Genomic DNA, 22,517 nt, shown 5'->3' on the forward strand with positions numbered 1-22,517 from the left:
ATTAAGTTTGGTAATGGAATACTCACAGCTACTTTCTATGTATGATTCAACATTTCATTTCTCTACTGAATTATATGGATTGCATTAATTACATAAAAGGGAAGCTCATATTTATTATTCAATGAAAAGATTAACAGCCTAAAATACAGTATTTTAATACACTAAGGAATATTTATCTCAATGTTTAAAGCATGAAATTTGGTTATCTTAACCTACTTTTCATCCTGGAAGATTATTTATATTGTTACAGTTTAATTTCACAGAATTTCAATTACATATAAAATATATCGAACACATTATGTATTAAATAGTGCTAAGTACACAGTGGATATATTGTAATTAAAATAACTGTGAAAATTAGAGCTAAGCTCTGCATATAGACCAATTCAACAGTCTCCAGTTGAAGAACTATTAATGGGTTCAGGGGCAGAATATTTTTTCAAGTTGTTCTTTTCCCAGCAAGAAATACTTCAGCAAACCCAGTTTGCTTGGTGCCTAGCGTTTCACCAGTGAATCTCTCTTTGACTTTTTGGGTGTTACTTCCTACAAACATAAGCTTCTCTACTGATATTAGCTATTCTATTGTCCCACTAGAATACAGCTCGTCTATGAGAGTCATACAAAGAGGTAGCTTTACAGTTACTGCTCGTTTATCTAACAGGAGCCCATAAGCACAAAAGCTCAACTTCTGAATTTGGCCCAGTGTATTAAGAGAAAAGAGCTATGAGATCAAATGCTCTTGGTGTTCATAGTTGCTGAGAAAAAAAAAAGCACTGTGCTTTTACATTCAACTCAGTTTGGCACTACATACACACCATGTGATTTCTGCAGTAGATACATGGATGTTCACAATGAAGCCTCCAGCTAACAACTGCCCGGTTTATACCAGTAAAAAACTGAAGCCTTCTGATTGCTTCTCCCCAAAAATGGCATTATAAAAATTATTAGTTGTGACTGGCTGGAAGGAAGGAGCAGTCCAGATAATATCAATGCTGGTGTTAATAATCTGAGTAAAAATGACTTCAGCAGTAAGTGATGTTATAAACTGGCAAATTCTTGAACTACCTGAACAACATCAACTCAGATTTTCCATGATTCGCTTCAACCAGATGCTCCCCATCCTGACTGCAGCCAAGTCACTGCATGGCTGGAAAATGATGCTTAGCGTTATGATCATCAGCGTCACTCCTATTGTTGACATTAAAACGCAACCTTCACTTTCTATTAGGAAATATATATTCATTAAAGCAGAGAGCAGGAGAGGACTCTTTCTGTCTGCCTTCTTCAGTATTCTTAGAAACGCAGTCACTGGGGGGGAACAAATTGAGACGACAGTCTGGAGGTTGGGAGTCCTAAGTGTCAACATGATGACATAGTATCCTAAAGAAATCTAACCTTTCTTCCCTCCCATCACACAATCTACATGGATTTTACTTCCAAGCGGCCTCCTTCATAACCCCTAGAAAATCAGAACAAATTGATATCTGTAGAAGTGGAGCTATACATGTGATGCCTTACACCATTACAAAGGTATAAAGTTAGTTAAATGAAGTACTTCCTCACAGGGAAAAAGAAGACCTGGAAGAATAGAGACATGTTAAAGGAACATTACAAGATGTTACAAGATGTTAGGGGCAAGTAATTAGTTCTGCTTTTTCTTTCTTTGGCTCTTAATACAATTGTGTTTACTTAAAAGTAAACCCTTCTGGGAAGATGAGCTAATATTGGCTGTAATTAAGCCGTGCTCCTCTGCCTGATGTAACATCACTGAAGTCAATAAGAAACTTGAAGGCTTCATTCCCGGCCCCATCTGAGAGCTCCATCTTGCACTGTATACTCACTCAAGTATTCCTTCTCCACTCAGTCTTTTACTTAAGATTAATCTGGAAAAACTCATCTAATTAGTTAATCTCTTTTGAAATTAATGTATTATTTATTTCTTAAAAAGAATATATTTATGATATGCACTGAAGGTTTAAAAAAAAATATATGGCAAGATTACGTTACTTAGACTTCACTGAGGATAAAGCTAATGAGCTTCAACATTTAAGTTTTACAGTTTGTAAGAAATTCTACTCATTGGGCACACCTGTATCTGTATACAGGCATCATATTAATTTATAAAAAGTGAACAGTGTCAAAATAGAAATATCAAGAGCAGCACTCTCCTGGTCCAGTTTTCTCTATGAAATATGGAACAGCTAAAGTCTTCAGGCAATTCCTCAAATTTATGTGCTGAAAGCTATTCAAATATAAAATAAGCACTAACAAACAGGCAACCTTGTCAGTTGCAATGTTAATAAATCAAATTCACTGAGGTAAGTTAGCTATATTTTCAGTACAAGTGGATATATCATAAGAGCCTGATAATGATACAACTACCAGAAAAAACAAATGTGCATTCTCTGACCTTGACAATAATTCACTAACAGCTTGCCTCACAATTTTCCTAATGTTAAGCCACTCTTCAGAGGGTATCTAAAAAGCATTTGTATTTCTGTGGATGGAACTTCATCTGTCTCATCAGCACTCTATTAGGAATTTTAGTGCAGTACCAGAACAAATTATTAAAAAAACCCAATACATTGCAAGATAATATTCTATGAAACTAATCAGGGGAAATCTGTGGGATGGGGGTAGGGTACATTATATCTTTTTGTTCTGTTTTGTTTTTCCTTTAGGTAAAGAGTGGCCTGAGGACTGACCTGATGGCCTTCACAGCACTTCTCATTGCTCTAAAACATCCAATTTTCCTGTACTGATTTGTTATTCCTTAAAATGGATAAGTAAGATTGCAGCTGAGTTTGCAAAGAAGATACTCTACACCAGTAGTGACTTCAATGACAAGAAAGCAGGGGAACATGTTTTATTTTAGACCAGTGAAACAATGGCATGTGATCTCCGTTACTGCATTACAGGGCAAGTTACAGACAGTAAAAAAGAACTATCCAAGTTAGAGGAGAGTGTTTAGCTGGCTCAAAAACAAACAGTTGGTCACAAATTGGCCAAGAAAAGACAGACTCAAAACTGTAAACAATATTCTTGTCATTGGAAAAGTACAACCCTCAAACCAAGAAATAATAAGATTGAATCTGATAACTTCATGGAAACAATTAATTGACACAGGCAAGAAATTGCATCTGATATTTCTAGAGGTCCTTACTTAGTTTTCAAAGTTAGCAAGGTTCAATGATGGGTTGAAAGAATAAAGCAGCATCTTTGCATAGTCTTTGAAGCCCATTAGATATAAATGAATACTCCTTAGTTTCACAAATATTTTCTCTCCTTTCTCGCTAAGTCAGTTAAAAAGTCAGTTAAAAAGGTCCAAAAGCTAGCAATCAGGCCTTCCGTACCACAAAGTAGTAACTACCATTTCCACTACCATTTAATGTGGTTGCTCAGTGCTTATTCGCCTGCCCACAATCCTCTGTTACCACAAGATATTTACAGAAAGGAACTTTGAAACTGAACTGTTCCCAAAATCTGTGTTCAGTGCCACATAATGAACCAAAAGAAGAACAAGCAAGTAATCAATATGGCTTACCACACCTCCTTAGGAGCACAAGCCACAGGTTAAGAAACAGTGGGTACAAGGCAAGATGTTGAGAGCGTGCTATGGGATGGTTCTGTACTCATCTCCTCTTGTCTCCACCCACAAAGCAGAGCTCTGTTGAGACTGGGAAAGGCAGTAAAATGTGATATACTGCTACCAGACAAGCCTATCAAGGAAGGATGGGGTTAGATTATCAGCATCAGTATCTCATCCTAATCACCTACAGTAATGGTACCTGATGTTAAAAATAAAACATAACTATTAGTAAATAATGTTCAATACAATTGCATCCACAAAGCAAGAAAAGTGAGAAATTAATCTCTTTTGCGCCTGGAAGAATCCATGCACAGTATATAAAAAAGAAGTTTTTTTTTAAATGTAAAGTTAACTTTGTATAGAAACATTTTTGTCTTTCTATAGAAAGTTAATTTTGCAAAGGCCAGTATCTCTGCCCTGTTTGGAAGTATATCAACACATGCAACCAGCTTCAGGGGTAAAAAATGCAATTACAAGGAAGGCTTGACTCACTTTACTATGATTTTTCCTCTGTCTAAAAATCAAAAAAACAATGGGAGACAGTGAAGAAAATACACTTATTTAATTTTAAGATTAAAAAAAAAAAAAAAAGAAAAAAGAAAGAAAGAAAGAAAAAAGAGTTAAGGAGTATTGCTTTTCAAAGGATGGCATGATTTACTATATTTTTATATACTTTTCAGCAAATACATTTTTCTCTCACAAAGTGCAATGTGTGTAGGAGTCAGCTCACGTAGAAAGTGGTTCCCTGATCAAAACAGATGGCATGCTGGCAGGGTAAGTTTTAAATGGCAGAGTGTTGATGTTGAAAGATTTCAACAGCAGCTTCCATGACAGGGACAGAGACATAAATGACAAATAGAGAATACAAAGACATTTCAATAACTTAGCAGCATATCACTTTTTAAGTTAATATTTCTGTCTTAGTTCTCAAGATGTTAGAGGGAGTCTTCCTAGGTGCAGGAACAAAATCACATTATAGCTCAGTAAATCTCAAAAAAACTAAAGAGGTTAATAATTTTAGTACAAGGAATTATGAAAACAGGTTTTACTAGCATGGGAAAGAACAACCTGGCTATTGGAAAGGTTTTTAGCAAAGCTCTTTGTGAAAGAGAGTGACCAAGTAATTCTTCTGACTTACTGCCCTCATCAAGTACTCCTGGAAAAAGATTTGTATTAGACTCTTTGACCTTTTGTCAAAATGCTTTTTATTTACCATTTGCTAATCTGACAGGCACAGTAAGGCAAATTATTCAAACTGGGGAATACAGCTTCCTCACCCCCCATTAGTATAAATAACATTTTTTATGTTTTCCAAGTTTAGAAAAACATGTAACCAATTATTTTCAATATTCAGATTCTATTAGCCTATCTTTGCTCATCTTCCATATTTTTGTATGTCAGTATTGCTTGCAAGATATTTAGCTTTTCTTCTGTTCAGTCTTTACAAATTTCTTAGCAGTACACTGATGTTTTTGCCCTCCTTCCAAATTCAATTCTGCATCCAGATGGCTGTGAAACATTAAATGTTTTTTTGTTTGTTTGTTTGAAGACAAAAACAGAGCAGTTGAGCTTTGACTTACCTACTTGCTGCAGAGAAGGATGAACAAAACAGAATGATAAGGATACTTGGTGGAAACCCTGGAAAGCAACAGATTATCAAAAGGACATCGAGAATTTTTCTTCTGCAGTGGGAAAGTTCTGCATATATCAGCTCCCTGATGAAAAGAATTAAAGTTTGCCTTGGCTATACATCAAATATTTTATAAAAATATTTATCTTAAAATAATCATGTTGAGAACCTATGAAGAGTCCTGACATAAACAGAAGTATGAAGTAACTCCTTTAACTTACTTAGAGAGGTATTTTGGTAGGAAGGAGAAAGACATGGTAGTTGTTAAATTTGTCATCTTTACCGTAATTGTTATATCTGGCAGTGCTTGTGGCCAAAAACGTATAGTGAGCAGATTCTGTGCAGTCTCTGAGGAACTATTTTTATGCCTCTGATAGATTATAAATGGCTTTTTTACAGTCTGTGCTTCATTGTGAATTACACCAAAGTTAAAAAAAAAAAAAAAAAAAAAGCAAAAAAAAGTTATACTAACTTTATAAGACTTATACTAACTTTTATAAGAAACTCAAACTGCTTTATCAATTAGATGCTAATTAAATTACATGACAAAAGCAAGGTTAAGGAAGAGCAGAATGACAGTTTTTAGTATAGTTCTTTTTCACTTCCCATTCCAAAACTATTTACCTAGTTTACATAAAAGTATGTCTACAAGTAACCTCAATTATTGCTGCCTTGAGCAATCGTTAGCAGTTCTCAAACTCTGGTGTACCCATACTAAATATATAAAGACTAAATGATATATTTATGTAAGGTTGAGTAACCTTGAAGTATCCTTGTGCTTCCCTGAGCAGGATTTACAACTGAAGGAAAAAACAAAAGATTTAGACTTCACAGTTAAATGACTAGCCAGTAATTCCATTTTTAGCAGGAAGCTTTGAATATTTAAGTCACTGTTTCCAGTTTTGCACTATTGTTCAGATGCTGAGATTTCCAAAAAACATGGCATCCTTTGAACTAGAGGGATCTGAGCCCACAAAAATGACATTTACAGTCAAGACAGCTAAAATCAGCCTATAACTTTCCTCTTTAATTTTACATAGAAAAAAAGGAAAAATGAAAAACAAAAGGGGAAAAGGGGGGGGGGGGGGAAGCTTTGCAGATGTCTTCTAGTAGCATGGCATGCAATGGAAAGCTTTATGATGCAGTTTATTTTTCTTTCTACACCAAATAAAAGACTTGTTTTATATAAGAAAAAGAGTAATTACTGACTACTCTGGATGTACTACTACTGAGTGTTTTACAAAAAGGCAAAGTACTTTCTGAGCCTAAGCTGAAGATAGGGAGGGAAATATCAAAGTTTAAAAAAAAAAAAAAAAGCACATTTGCCACAAGTTACTGAGATTTATGGTCACAGTTATACAGTTTGGCAAGGTACCAGAATATTATGAATTCCCCTTCAAAATCTGTGTCAATTAGTGTTCCACTACTCTTCAGGTTTACTGTTTGCTGTCTGCAGACCTTCCAGTACTATGAAAAGCTTAGTGACTCCATTGAGCTTTCTAGCCTCTCCCATCTTCTGCAGATCAGCTGAGTGAAGTGTGACAGTACTGAACTTGATCAAGTGCACAAAATCATGAGACACAGCCCAATGTCCTTTAGGGAACTATATCCTCTTATTTGTCTTCAGGTCTTTGGGACTTAAATGGTATTTTCAGGCATTTCTCTGCAGAACCAAAAAAGCTTGAAACATAGCTTTAAGTAAACAAACAAGCCGATCAAACAGAAATCTTAGATTTAGTTGCTTGACTTTGACAAATGTAGAAATCTGGACATCTCAAGCCTCCCACTTCTCTGTGAGAGAATGAAGAATTAAACAAAAGCAGCTGAGAGCTAACAGTAGGGAACAGCTGAAACAGCCAGTGTGGGAAAAAAAGGGAGGAATACAAGAAAGGAAGCTTGAAGCTGCAAAAGCCCCCAAACAAACCAGAAAATACAGCCCCAATATTTGCTCCTGGTAATAGCTATATATGATCTGGCAAGGTCTGACAGAACAATCCTACAACAATTTTGGGAGACCTAATAGTCCAGGGCATTAACAGAATGATATCCAAATCCCAAGCATTAAGGAATAATGTCAGGAAAAGGACACTATCTCATTAACAGAACACATATTGCTGCTTCTGACATCAACTTGTAGAGAAAGTTGATGGCTGTTTTAAATTGTGCAGCATCATTTGTCTTCCATCTAGCCCCAGATCAGAACTCACATGGGTCAAGAGGAAGGCACACTGAGTTCCTTTACATCCAACCAGAGCTACCTTACTTGACTGATTTTCTGCTACAGAGCCTTTTAAATTATCATAAGCAGCTCAGAAAAATGAGTCACTGCATTCATTTCAGTGGCATACCCCTGTTTGTTTGTCATATCCTTATCCAAAAACTCCATCTACTGAACTCCAACATTTTAATTAGCAGAACTCTGCTGATTTTGCAAGAAAACCAGAAAACTGTAATAGGACAATAGGAGGTGCCCAGACTATGACAAAGGCTAGCAAAGCCATCATCATCAAGCAAGTGTATGGTCAGTCTATTCAGCAATGAATTGAGCAATGGCGCCTGTTGCAAATTTCATCCTTAGATATTTTCCTAACAATTAAACATGATAGCATCCTGACAAACTAATCATACAGAAAAGGGACTAACAAAGTAATACTAACATGAAGAGGGTACAGTGGAGGGCAAAAATGGAATCCTAATCAACACTTGTTGCAGAGAAGTGCACAGAGAGACCTGCCAACCTGGCAGGTGGAAAAAGAATACGTGCAAGGATGTTTGTGAGAAAGTCAGTGTACGATGACAATCAAAGAAACAAATCCACTTATAAATATGCTCCTACATAACATCTTTACATCTTCACAAGAGGCTGAGCAATTCTTTGACTATCTCAAGACCTAAGCCATTTCTAGACTGAAATTCTAGCTGCAGAGTAACCTGATCCCTAGCTCCACAGTATTGTATAGGAGATACCTATACCAGAACAAATGAACTTTTTAAATGGTTCAGCTAGCATGCAACAGTGGGAAAAAAAGTTATCAAAAGAGACCAAGAATTTCTCTTATCATGTTGAATTGAGTAAAGAACATAGAGGAATAACTGCTGAATCATCATCAAGAGAACTTTGATTTTCACCTCCAAGGTGAGTATGTGATGTAAGAGATAAGGGTGCCTTAACTCAAAAATAAAATATTGCACCTGCAACTTACTTGATCAGAAAAGGCCAAAAACATACCTTCCTCTTTACCCTTTAACACATCAGAAAAAGAACTAAAATCAGAGAGCAGCTCAGTTAATACATGTAAATTCAACTAATAACCTAAGTAATCACAAAAACAGTTTTCATAGGAAATGTGATTACATGCTAGATCTACAAAACAGAAATACCTAGACTGTGCCAATGTAAAAGATGACTTTGTTTCTACATCACAGTAAAATCAAAGTTACTTATGATACTCATTAAACTACAACAACTACTTTACAAAGAGATATAAACACCTGTGCTCTGACAATCTTGCAGCATGCTTTGCAGTACTAGTGGTAACTGGATGGGCACATTTAGCATTTCAACAATTGACTCTCCCAACTCTCTTGTACTTTGTCTTAAGTAAGGCTTCCACTGGTAAACTTAGAATTTTCAGATTATTTGTATAAGACGCACTATGATGTTCCTGTTCCCATTTGTCTACCTTAGTAATCCATTCTCAAAATGAAAGATAGTGAATGGTTTGATCTACTATGCAATTTAAATTAAAAAAAAAAATTGTTATTCCACAAATCTTTGAAAAGTTCTTGTAATCCATCCAATTCATACATACAGTTCAACATACATTGACTACTTCACAAGTAGCATGTTATAAAGAATCAGTAACAAAATATGTAGTTTAGATTATAAACAATATCTGAAGAATATCCACAAAAATCTAATGATACACACACGAAACCTAGAGCATGAAAAGTTAGCTGAGGGATGTGGAAAGAAGGTTTTGAACTATAATTAATTTTAAATATATGACACTACTGGTGGACTTGATTCCTGCTGGAATTTAATTTTAAAACTTAACTACTACATGCTGATTAGAATAGAGCTCCAAGGCCAACAGACTGCTTTTAAATTAATACAGATCTTTAATACAAACCCAGCTCGGGCAGAAAGAAATAGGCAAATCAGATTTTCAAGAGCTTAGTGAATGAAAGTTACTCATGATGAACTCCTATGTCAAGTCTGCAAAATGCTTCTGAACTACCATCTTTGAGAAGTCTGGAACAAGAAGCGGTATACAATGTGATTTGGGAAATTTACAGCAGAAATGGGTAACAGACTGATCTTGTCACTCATGCTGATTTAACAACAAAATTGAAGTACTCTATCCAGATTGCCACAATCTTCTACTTGTGCCTGTGTTAACATGGAGTACCTGAAGTGTTAATTTTTCTGTTTACCAGGACTACAGCATCAGAATTCCATTACTTGATCTTGACCATGACCTCACATCAGTAACAACAAAAAGAACAAGCTTAGTACAGTACAGCACACAGATTGTTAAATACACTATTCAACAGGTAGACCAGCTCTATCTATTCAGTGACAGTAAAGAAAGAGAACATTATCATAACATAGAGTATCATGGGGACAATAAGAGACATTTGCCTGGATAATCTCTCCCTTCCCATCAGGAATGAAGAATAGAATAGCATACAAGAAGGAGAACAAATACTCAGGTTGCCAAGGCATGGGCTTGTTTTTAACCTGAAGCACTGTAGAGTCAAATCTATAAAATTTTGTGACAAGACTGTCATTGACATAATGAGTGAGCACTAAAATCTCAACAGAATGCAAGCAGGAAAAATCCAATCCTTTGCTCTCTAGGGTAGGCTTCAAGATCTCAATGTATGCATATAAAATTATATCTATTTTCTTATCAACAGGAGCTACACACGTAGATAGAGATATATTTTGATTATATGAAAAAATGCAAAGGCACAGAAGTATCAAAGTGAGGATGCAAAAATCTGAGCAAAAAACTGGAAACAGCAAAAGAAAGATCAAATGAAAAAGTAAAGAAACTTATCTGTGAATTCTGATAACCCAGCATGTTAAAATTGAAGGTGGTTTCAGAAAGAGAAAAAGGTATAGTGAAACTGATAGATGATATGTACAAAATCTTGTCATAGTATACTTTAGTCTTTAAGAATTGCTTTAGAGCAGTTTTTTTTTGGAAAACTGTTGAAGACAGGAATTGCCAAGACAGGTACAAGCAATGAGCATGGTATGAGTGAGAACAAAATCACACTGCCTTCCTGTCGTGGTAATCTGAAGATTTGCAAAGAAAAAAGAACAGGCAATTTTAAACTGTTTTTAACTGCCCCTTCTCTTCTACATTCTGTTTTTCTTTCTTATCACCCTATTATCACTTACCACCCAATGTTATAAGTAAAATATAATTTAGATATTTTAATGAGATCCAATATAGAGAATCAAAAAGAGCCAAAGCTGTGAGAGAGCAGGTAAGAAGCTAAAGAACTAACTGTCACACTGATGAAGTCTAATTCTCCTTTTAATTGCATGGTTGTGTTTCTGTGATGTTACAAGAATGAAAATGCCAAAGAATATAGCCTATGATAGGCAAGGCTGAAACCTCACAGAGAAAGAATAGAAATTCTGATTGTTTTGCTTATGATGGGAAAGAATAAAGTAAAATACACACAAAATTAATAAAAGGAACATCCAAGCAAACAGAAAATGCTAGCCTCAGTTGTGGGAGACTTCTTAATGAACAAGCTGCACTACCAAGAAAGAGAAGAAAGGACAGTAACACACAATTCTATATCATCTAAGGACAGCAAACAAAGTGAACAAATCAAAAGCATAATGTAAGTACACAGTAGCTGCATGCACTCACTTCATCATTTCTTGAGTTTGACTTCTTCAGTTTATCTTCCAAGTGACAAGTGCTAGTAGTCCTCAACATTTTGCAGACGTTAGCCTTCAATGAATCTCCTTAAAAAGTCACACCACAAAAAGCATAGCCTCAACCATAAAAATAGAAAAACAGATGCAATGAAGTAAAGAACTTCCTCCGTTATATGCATTTCTTGTACATGAGGACAAAGAGTCATTGCTCTCCGGCAAACAAACATTTCCTTAACCATCTTATGCTGGCATTAACATCACATTTAAAACAAAAACAAAGAAAACAAACAAAAAACACCACAAAAACAAGAGCAGAGAAGAGCACAGGACAGATACCACCAAGCTGGCTCAACAACATAGCCAGTTCATTCAGTGCTTTGCAGATGGAGTATGCTGCCAGTTGTGTGTAATGGATTTGCAGACTTGGAGGGGGAAAATTAAACTCATTCTGCTAGTTTGGTTTTTTTGGTAGATTGTATTTTTTTTTTTTACTTTTCCAGAAGCAGTTGTTTTTTGTTTAGTTTCTTGGTTCTGATGCATCTGCTGTATGCTTGATTTCACTGTCTCAAGCAGTTGCTTGAATCCATGGGTTTTTTCAGGTCACTGAGTGAGGATTTTTATTTAAAAAAAAATAACACAACCTTGAGCTACCTATCTGCAAATTTTGGAAGTGAGCGTACTGCCTGTTACTCCCAATTAGTTAGACTCTTTCAGAACAATAAAAGCAAAATTATTGTTATCATCTTTCTTTAAGACAAATTTGTGCTTGAAATACATATGCCTGAAGGCCACGCTCTCTACCTACCTCACTCACAAATGCAAAGACTTCATTGTTCCAAGATGCCAAAGAGAGAATTAAATACTATACTCTCCCTAGTAGACAAGTGCACATTGTGTACCTGCATGTTGTTCACATGCAAATCTGCACTGAGTAGGCTTGAGCTAGCAAGCGGACCCTTCTACAATCTCTGCACTAGACTGAAGCTTTCCAGGATTTAGTATTGACAAATCAGTCATCAATAAAATCAAACAAACCACAGCTCAGAAATGGGAAACATGAGGCTTTTTACCCACAATTTAAGCTGGCTACAATGAAATTACAGAGTAGATTTGTTCTATAGGAACAAATTCAAGTTGCAAACAGCAGGCTTGAGCACTCAGAGGTCTAACCATAGCCTACATGAAGAAATTAACTTCAATCCAAAAGAAGTTGAAAAAGTCTGCTTGACACAATCATAATATTAGTAACTGAATTCACCAGGAATATATTGAGTGTGCTGCAAATATTCTATTACACTTTTTTATTCAAAGTTAAAAAAACAACAAAAACAAACAAACAAACAAACAAAAAAAACAAACAGGAAAAGAAAAAAAGAAACAAACCATTACATACATTTAATGTATAATTTCAGCTTGTTTCCTTCGTCAATGCCGCCACCTTCTGGTAGTCATAAGTTTCATCAAGTGAACCAACGGCAAAGTTCTGGGGACAGTTTTGTAGCTGCTCCGTCCTCGGCCTTCAGGGTCGTGAACGCCAGACTCCTCCCTCCTAGCCCCACTACTTCCCGTGGGATTTTTACACATAGACACAAGTGAGGATTTGCAAGATAAGTACCAACCACTGCAACACAGCATATGAAGCATAACTGAGCTTTTTTGGGCTGGCCACATTTTTGTTCGGTCTGTCAAGGTCAGGGCTATTCAGGTTTAGGCACTGGTTCATACAGACAGAGCTAATCCCTTGCAAGATGTTAACTACTGACCTACAACATAGAAAGAAATGAATTCTCATCAGTAGAAAACCTGCCAATATGATGTGCACTCATATCTTTAAAGATTTTCAACAAAAATTATTTAATAAATTCACAGGCATTGAATGAAGCTTGAAGAGTTATAATCGAATAGAACTTTAGAAATCCAGAGTTTAATGGAAATATTAATTTGCTGGACATAACACAGAACCATGTTTGGATAGTATAAAAAGCATAGCAGTATTCAACTAAGGATAAAGAAAATAACCTTAATTATTATTATTTTTTTAAGTTATAATAGAAGACATGTCTACATCTAAAGCATGCAAGCAAACTTTATAGAAAATACTCTGACATAGCGCCTTATGTAAGTTCCCATATCCACATGAAAGAACAGGACAGGTACAAATTTCATACTTTGCAGACAAAACACAGGCAAACAAGTTACAGAAACTGCAAGATGATCTTACCCTGAATTCTTTTACTGCATTAAGAACCTAACCATAATTTTCTCATATCACTGTTAAAGGCCCCAGCCTCTGGCAGAAATAGAATCATTCTGTCTCCCTTTTTCACTCAGGGGCCTGATGAACACTTAATGCAAAGTGGAACTGCTCTGATCTGCTGGACCAAACAGATATTTTAAACTGCAGTCTCTCACATCCCAGACAAGTAGACTGATCACTAAACCATTCCTAAATGACGCAACCCATAAACCTGCCTGTGTTGTGCGTAGGCTTCAGAGAGCATTGGCCTCTAAGTGAAAAAGGCAGAGAAACTTGTCATTCTTCACAAAGCACAAGATTCAAGTAACAAAATGCCCAGGCTCATAAGGATTTTACTTCCCAAGCACCACCAGAAGCAAAAGTGTTTCTGACACAGACTTAAACTAATTCTTTGGACAAAGGTACCCAAAGTAACAACAACCAGGCTGTACCACATGATAGTGTCATATAAAGAAGGCTTCTCTATGCCATCTGCAAATCCAGAAGCAGCATTGCTGTGTCTGATGGAACTGCACCCAACAAGGGGCTGCTGAAAGGAAGGACTTCCTATTTGGGGCACAGTACTGTAATAGTACATATACTACTTCCCAGACTTGCTCTCTACACAGTGCTGTGCAGCACCCGAAATTACCTCAGCTCGATATTACCTTGGGAAGAGAGCTATTTGCATCCATTTTTCAACTTAAACATGCCTAAAGCATACTAGTGAGACTTCAGCCCGTGTTCTAATACGTTCATTTAATCACTTCTGACAACTCTATGTATCACAGGTAAGGATGTTCTATTTCATACAGGATATCTTTCTTTACAATCACTGCAACCTAGTTACATGATAAAATTTTGTCCATTCTAAAATGTCCAGTCTAATTTTTTCAATTTTGTATCAGTTTGTTGTTGACACTGTACACCTAAGCAGTCTCATAGTATAACATGGTCCACATCTTTGGGCCTAATACACAGCTGTAATGCAAAAGGATAGTTTTCTATGTTCTGCTGAAAGTAGTTTGTGGCACAGAAATCATCTTAGTTGAGTGCAGTTCAATACTCATTGATCATCTTTACAGGAAAACTTTTGGAAAAGACACAAGTCAACATGAGTGTCCTATCAATGGTGCCAGCTGGCTCACGATACAGAGAAATGAAAAATAAAACATCTATAGATTTTTAGGTCATTTAAGACACAGTGAGGGAAAACCTATATTTGCTGCATAACCAAAATTTCTCTGATGGAGAATACAGGTGCAGAGTCAACTGCTAAAAATGCTTATACTATAACAAACCTCCAAGATGAGTCATATTCCTTTTAGAAATGAGGAGTAACACCAGTTCTAATGAGATGTTTCCACAGTAGTTCTGTGCTATTGGCTGTTATTCAAGCAGTTCAAAAATGTAACCCTGAGAATTTAAATTACTGCCCAGATTCATTAAAGCTATTTACAAATGGCAGATTTTTTATTTTTTTTTTTTTGAACAAAGCCTTTCCCTTTAAATACTTTCAGAACAATTAGCTGGAGTGCTACCAAATAAAGGTACTCCATCGCCTCCATAATAGTTACAGAAAAAATAATTCTACATCCATAGAAGAAAAGCGAATGCTTCACCTTATGAGGCCAGTAGCATGACAAGTTCTTTTAAAGAAAAAAAAAAAAAAAGAGAGAGACATATACAGTATGCTCATTCGACTCACAGATGTTAATGTCTGCTGAATTAGGTCTAAAATATGTCAAACGAAGGAAAGCCAAGAGAGGCATCTCTCATTCTTGAGAACAAGTTCTCCACAATGTTCCTTAATAAAGGATTTTTAATACATTAAATTGGTATTTTTTCACTTGAGCTCTTCAGTGATACCAAGTTTTATGTCCCTATTTCAGTAAGTGTAATTAAAATGTAACGGTAATTCAGTTAAAGGAATCAACTTCAATACTAAGGTTTTATAAATCCATAGGAAAATACATCTTTGCTTCTTTAATGGTATTTTAAATTTATATTAATTATATTGTGTCCTTTAAACATTTTTCAGCACTTCACATGTGTTTTGCTTCAAGTAAAGACACGAGTTTCAAAAAAAAACTTCAGGAATTAGAGTTGACTGCCATAGCTCTAGGAGGGAGATGAATAAACCTGACAACTAGGCAATGAACCTAAGTATTGCTTCTATAGAAAAGGAACTAGGGTTTTCCAAGACTTACATATCTAATTTATCTTTTCATGTGTAATCATATATACAGAGAAAAAGGATTGTGCAGAGACAGGATTTTATATGTGATAAAGAATGGTGAGGAGTTCAGAAAACTGAAGGGAAAAGAAACTTCATTCATAAACAGAGATGGCAAAAACAGACAAAAAGAAATTGAGGTTTTGGAGACAATAAATAAATAAATAAAGGACAGACTGAAAATTTATATTTTATCAGTGCAGTCAATGGTGATGTCAAATCTTGAGTGCAGACTGTGAGCTCTCTCTCACGCTGGTGAGAAGCATCTTACAGAAATGAAACCCATAGATGTATGTGTGTGCATAACTGCTCATTGCTGCAAGGAGATCACAAGGCAGTACCAAACAAAGTTGCCCTGTGAAGACTGCTGTACTGGCAAACATATTCAGGTGCAGGACTTGGGGTTGCATTTCCTTTCTAGTAATATACTTTGAGAGATCTCCATTAGAAATGCTGTATGAAGCTAAAGAGGAAACCGCACAAGCTGTTGCTGAGCTGGAAGAGGAGTCTGGACATGTAAATGAAAATATTTGATGTAACTTTTATCTATATAGCATAGATGTCACTAGCAACTGCAGCACACATCAAGAGCCAGGCTGCATTCTCTAGAATAACTCATATTTGTGAACTACTGCAGTTACCCAAACTACTTGTGGTAAAGCCATCGCAAATAAGCCCGTCCACTTTTGAGTCATTCACACAATCATTTGTTTCTGCAAATAACTTAGCTACATACATTAGCCTCATTAATGATAAGGAAACAGAAAATTTCAGATGAGCATCTTCCTCCATCTCTAAAACAGAAATCAAATCAGCACATCCACGGGAAACAGTCTAAAAAATCTAATCATTGTTTCTGCATTGTCTGATCAAGAACAGACGTGAAGACTTTCTTACACTCTTAAGGAAGCTTTTCTATCTGTATCTGCAGCACTTGTGATAACAAGAAAAATAAGTGAGATACGCAGATGATGTTACATCATCTGCCTGGAATAGCAGGTAACAAGGCACTGAGCACACGGACCCAGCAGTTTTAACCAGTGCCACTATTGCCTCAGGACAATAGCTATTTATTGAAACTAGTACAGCTCTCATTTTTTGCAAGATGTAACAGTAGAAAATACTTCTGAAGGGTGAATGGAGAGTAAAATATACAGTGGAAGACTAACACAAAATCCTGAGAAAGAGGAAATGACTGGAAAATTAGGAAGAAAAGATTTGTAATAAACAACTTACTGATAATACTTCTGGATCAGCAAACCGAACGGAACTGCAGTGCCACTAGGTGCATTAAAAAACACAGATCCTTCCAGACCTTGAACATTTTGTCTTTATTTCTCCTCACAGCCCTTCCTTCTGTTGTGTTGTCTTCTGGTGTATCCAAGTAACACTCTCGTCTCACTCTTTGGTTTTTTTTCTTCAGCAACTATTTGTTCTTTTCAGGCCTTATGCTACTCCCCAAATTTGTTGCTTCAGCTGTTTGCTAAACCTCTGGAATAAGGAACAGCAACATTCATTATTACCAAGCAACCACCAGTTTCTGCCAGGCTTGGTTGTGATAAGACACAGGGTCCCACCTCCACTCTGGCTCCAAGGGATTCACTCGGCAAATCTGGAGCTGGCAGACAATGGCTGCACTTTGTTCTGTGAGTTGTTTTGTAATTTAACCAGGTAACAGAAATCAGGCTGCAGAACGTTGCTAAGCAAAATTTACAGCAGCAGACTAGACAAAACATCCAAGCATCGTTTTAGTAAAGTTGTTGGGTTAATAAGAATTACGTGAACAAAGCAGTACCCAAGTAATATCTCTCCTTTCAGCATGCAACCTGATCGCTTTCAGCATCATATTCAGCATATACTACTTGTTCCTTTCACTCTGTTTTTTTCAACCAGGTGTGTTGTCATCTACTTCTGCTTCAACAGTCTAGCAAGTAAGGCTGGACAGGCTGCAGTCCGCCCAGACAAATAGCGAGTTCATGGTAGTCACCATCTTTCAAGCCTCTAGTACTGCCTGTGAAAGTATTATTCAGCACTCACCATTCTCCATTCTTCTGAGTGAACAGAATTCAACTTTTTGTGAAACCATGAAGCGTAGGCTTCAGAGCACCTGTCACAGAATACTTCTTTCCTTCTTTTTAAACACTTTATCCAGTTTGTATGGGCTTAGAAAGTTGAAGAGAGTGACTGTGCTGATACAATTGTACAGCCAGTAGACATATCTGAGCCCACTGTAAGCTAATAATGCTACAGCAGCAGTCTCAACCTCCAGCACAGCCTAATTTACCCACTTTCTCATGTACTGCAGTAAAGGCAAGCCTTAACAATCCCAAATGACATAGCGTATCTTAAATTCCCATGTGCACAACTCTTTACAATCTGAAAATATCTCACTGCTTACAGAGATGATAACATATCTGCAGCACAGAAACAAGACTTCATCCTCTAGTTAAATTGTTCCCCTCCCTCATACCCCTTTGTATAAATTGCACCAGATATATTCGGCCTGTTTCTGAACATAGGCTGCAAATACTAATCAGATTTCCAAAGAGGCCTTCAGGATGATTGACAGGAAAGCTCTTAATAAAGGCTTTCTGGTTTTGGCATGCAAGCAGGAGAGCAAGCAAGAAAGGAAGCAGCTTGAGTTACTTGAAATGCTGAGGTGGAGGCGTTTGAGAAGCTGTGAAGGGAGAGGTGTTTTATGAGCCTGAATAGAGAGCAGCTGCAGAAATTCTGATGAACCTGCTGAAGTAGCCATGAAAAGTGGTTGTTAAATCCTGATTTTCCACTTTTGCCACTGGTAGAGAAGACAGTACAGAACACAGTCAACAACACACAGGTGAGTGAACTCATCGTAATTTTCAGTTGCCTGTGAAATAAAGGGACCGGAAGCCTCCCTGTGTTTTAAAGGTCATTGTGAAATTCTTGCTCTGCAAAGGTCCTGGAGACAGATCTATTTTCAAAGCTGCCACTGAATTCAGTGATAGGTTTCTAAAGAGAAGAGAGGAAAAGAACTTAGAGTCTTGCACATTGGTGCTTCAATTACTCTGCTGTATCTCTAAAACATTATTCAAATTGAAACTTAACTAGATTTCCCAATGAGCGCTGTAACTACAGCACAGAGGTTAGAACCTGATCCTGGAGAACTCATCTCAAAAGAACTTTCAGAAACATCCATGGCCTGAGTGAAAGCAAAAGAGCAGCTTCTCTAACCTATTGATTTCGTCATATAAAATCAACTTAATTGCTATTGTGAACTATCCTATCTCAAAAAAATAAAACAAGCATTTCTAGCATAGTAAGCAGAAGATAATGATTTCATTTGATATTCTTTGTTTTGTACCGAGAATTCTCACATTTGATTTTTGACAAAACTGATCTCTCACCACTTCACAAGCATATGATATTTATAAGGATTTAGTTTTCTCCTTCTTTGCTCTGTTTTTAATGTTCATATTGTTTTGAAAATTCATCCCAGTTTCTTCAGAGTAAGATGGCTACAGCTCTGTTCTATGAAAATTGAAGAGGTTAATGCTCTTGACTAGCCATTGCTAGCAAATTAAATGGTCACGCCTTTAAAAACATTGCTCTACATAAAGAACTTGAAGAACAACAAGTGAAATGAACAGCTCCCTATGTTTCCCCCCAACACACATGAGGTGTATAAATGTTTACACTGATTCCAGTTTTGCAACATTAATTAGCTGTGCCCTGGAGTGACCATGCATTTTTGTCAGTAGCTGGACTTTATGCATCACCAAACAGTAGTTTGCTTAACCAGCTTTGCAGTGAAGATAACTGATGTTTAACAAGTGAAGTTTTATTCAGACTTCATTATGCAAAAACAGATGGAATTTGGTTTTCTCACAATCAGTATGAGCTGAGAATAGCTAAATTGTTGCTATGGAAGTGGAAAGGTACAACAACAAAGTAACACACAAATGTCTAACAGTCATTACGGATCAGTCTAAGCTGATCCATAAAAACACAGTTTTCATATAGATTCACCATAAATGGCATTCTATAGTAATTCATAGGATGATTACTTATAATTATATAATGAGAATAGGCTACCAAGGCTATTCGACTGTTTTTTTCCTCCTTAGCTCCATTTTCCAAGATAAGAGTGGTAAAGCGTACATGACATAGCATTTATATCCCATGTAAAAGACATGCAGCTGTCGCTAATTGTATGCAATAAGTAACCAGTCAAGATTTTCCTCAACCTTAGCCTCTTTGCTATATCTCAGTAGTGCATTTATGAGTCTTTCCAAGTTTACTATCGGATTTCTTTGCAGCCATCATTTATGCATCAATTATAAATTATGCTGTCTGACTTAGACACTTTCTAGGCTAACTTGCTTCTTTTCAACAAAAGAAAAAGGAAAAAAATTGTAATTTCCATGGACTTTCTCAAAAACTGTTGTGTTCAGTCTCTAATTTAACTCCCAATGCAGATCCATACGCACTGCCCCAAGAAGCTCAGCCTTCAGTACATGGGATTTTTCTACTGACTTCAGTGGGGTTTGGCCTGAAGGATAGCACAATTGCTACTACTTTCACCAGAAGATAGTGAGATGAAAAGGGTAAAACAACTCATTGAAAATCAAGCAGAATCATCACTTCCAGATGTCAAATCATCACTTCCATCACAGTCAAATTAGCCCAGATACCCTCAAGCTTGCCCTCCTTTATGAGCGAGTTTAAGCAAATCTCAAGTAGAAGTCCACCTCAAAACACTCAAAATTCAGGACTTACAGAGAGGGTACTTCTTATGTCAGGGAATATATCTTACGGGTAAGAAAAGGTAGGACTTTTTCTGCTTCGACAACTAAATTATTTGGAACTTGATATTAAAACTTGCTAAGAGATGGAAAGCTTTAGCCAGTATCTAAGCTGCCTAAGCAGTATTAACTTTTTTTCTTTAGTGGTGTACAAAGGAATCATTATGAAGAGATGAATCACAGCTTGGGATCCCATTATCACTTAAAAAATATGTTTTGACTGACATTTCCAAATGCTGATTTCTTCAGCTAACAAGGGAAGTAAAAAAAAAAAAAAAGAAGAAGAAAAAAAAAAAGAAAAGAAAAAGAACAGAAAGAAAAAAAAGAAAAAAAAGAAAAAAAAAAAGGAGAGATTAAGAATCTAACATGAATTTTATGAACAGATATTTCTTCTGGAAATATCAGTTGTTAGTTAAGGTTTGCCAAGCACCATAAATCACAGTTCCAAGAAATACTGAAATATGGGTAATATTTCCAGAAAAAAAAAAGAAAAAAAAGAAAAAAAAGAAAAAAAAATTCCCCAAATCTCTATTAATCTAATTTTTTCTGAGTACATGGAAATTTTTCAGCTGAAAACTATTCTCCTCACAAAAGCATTTTCTCCTTTGCTTTTTGCTTTAAAAAAACAAAAAAAAAAAAACAAAACAAAAAAAAAAAAACCAAACTATTTTAGTGTTTATATTGGGTATAAATGTATCTTCTCTTATTCCCAATCCAGACACCAAGATTCTGACACTATAGTGTAATTCTTACTTACTTCACAATAGAACTTAGTTTATCTTTTGTACTATGTTTGTGTACATATTATCATATATATATATTAATAGTTCATACATATAAAAAATTAGGCATATATTTTATGAATGAATTTTATGAAGAGTGTAAGGATGAAAAAGAATGGAATTTGGAAAACCTGCAATACTACTCTAGAACAGAAAAAGAATGAAGGGGTTATATGGAACTGCATTTCAAGGCAATAACACATTAAATATGCTTTCAAGTGATATTAATTTTTTCTTGATTTAATATTTTGCATGTTTTTAAAAGTTTACTTTAGGAATACTCCATGGGGTTCCTGGCAGAGCTGCTCTGCCACAACAGTTTATATCAACCATCTGTAGTGTGCCAGAAGCTTCCTGAATGTTCTGCCACCTGACTCAAAATTCTGAATTTTCATGCTCTTCTGCCAATTTTCATCCATACTATGTCTGTTTCCAACACTGAAAACCTAAAAAAGCAAAATATATATCTAAAAGATGCACAAGGCAGTAAATTCAGCTATAATATCATGGCCAAAAAAAGACCAAAGATGACGTGAATCTTCATCTGTGGGCTTTAATCATCAGCAACAGTCACATACTCTGAAAATAAAGTCAAAGAACAAGAAAGGGCTTCTTATCCGAAGATGCAAAATAGACAAAACTCGCTACCATTTCCTTTTAGCGCTTAATAATGACATAAAAAGATAATTTTCCATTTTGGTAGTAACCAAAAGCTTTTTTGCTTTTTTTTTTTTTTTTGCTTTTTTTTTTTTTTTTTTTTTGGTTAGTATTGACAACTCTCTTGTTAATTATTTAATTCCTGTGTATAAATCAGAGATAATAGAACTATACTTTGACAGTGTTTCATCAGTTAGCAAAAACAGTCTCTTCTGGAATACACGCAGTAGAGTATGACATGCAAGACCAAGGCAAGCAACAGGGAAAAAAGGGATACTAAAATAATAGTACATTATGCTCACCAATAACAGCAAAGGGCATGATTTAAGAAATATGTATTTATACAGCATGGGAACAGATAACCAGGAAAACAGATCAGCAACACATGTTAAGCTTAGTTCATGGACGGGTTTCTACAGAGAAACAGACTCATCTTGAAAATGAAGTTAAGTTTTGTTTTCCTGGAGGCTAGCAATAAATTATTTAATTCATATCAACATAGGGAACACAAACAATGAACATTGTGCAGTGTGAAGAAGTTGTGCAGTTTTTAATGGTGTGGAATTATCATGCTGGTAATATGGTTGTGCATATGAGCTTTGCATTTACATTCTGACTTAAGAACTTTGAAATTCTGTGTTCAGTAAACTAACAAAAACTGCCTTGTTTGTAAAGATCACCACTTTGTTTCTGAGAAA

General features: G+C 35.9%; 1 protein-coding gene across 3 annotated transcripts in view; it reads right to left on the minus strand.

Annotated features, from left to right (window-relative positions):
- Positions 1 to 17,213, minus strand: part of IQCM (IQ motif containing M) — a 125,642-nt gene extending 108,429 nt beyond the window's left edge. Inside the window, exon 1 of one of the 3 annotated variants that reach the window (XM_085544988.1) lies at positions 16,836 to 17,213. The gene's annotated coding sequence lies outside the window, so the exon portion shown is untranslated. The remainder of the gene's footprint in view (positions 1 to 16,835) is intronic. The other 2 variants (XM_015861182.3, XM_085544989.1) reach the window with 2 other exon arrangements.
- Positions 17,214 to 22,517: the final 5,304 nt, after the last annotated feature.

Source organism: Coturnix japonica, chromosome 4, assembly GCF_054131305.1.
Source record: "Coturnix japonica strain WE chromosome 4, WE-NBRP24, whole genome shotgun sequence".
Classification (NCBI taxonomy): Eukaryota; Metazoa; Chordata; class Aves; order Galliformes; family Phasianidae; genus Coturnix; species Coturnix japonica.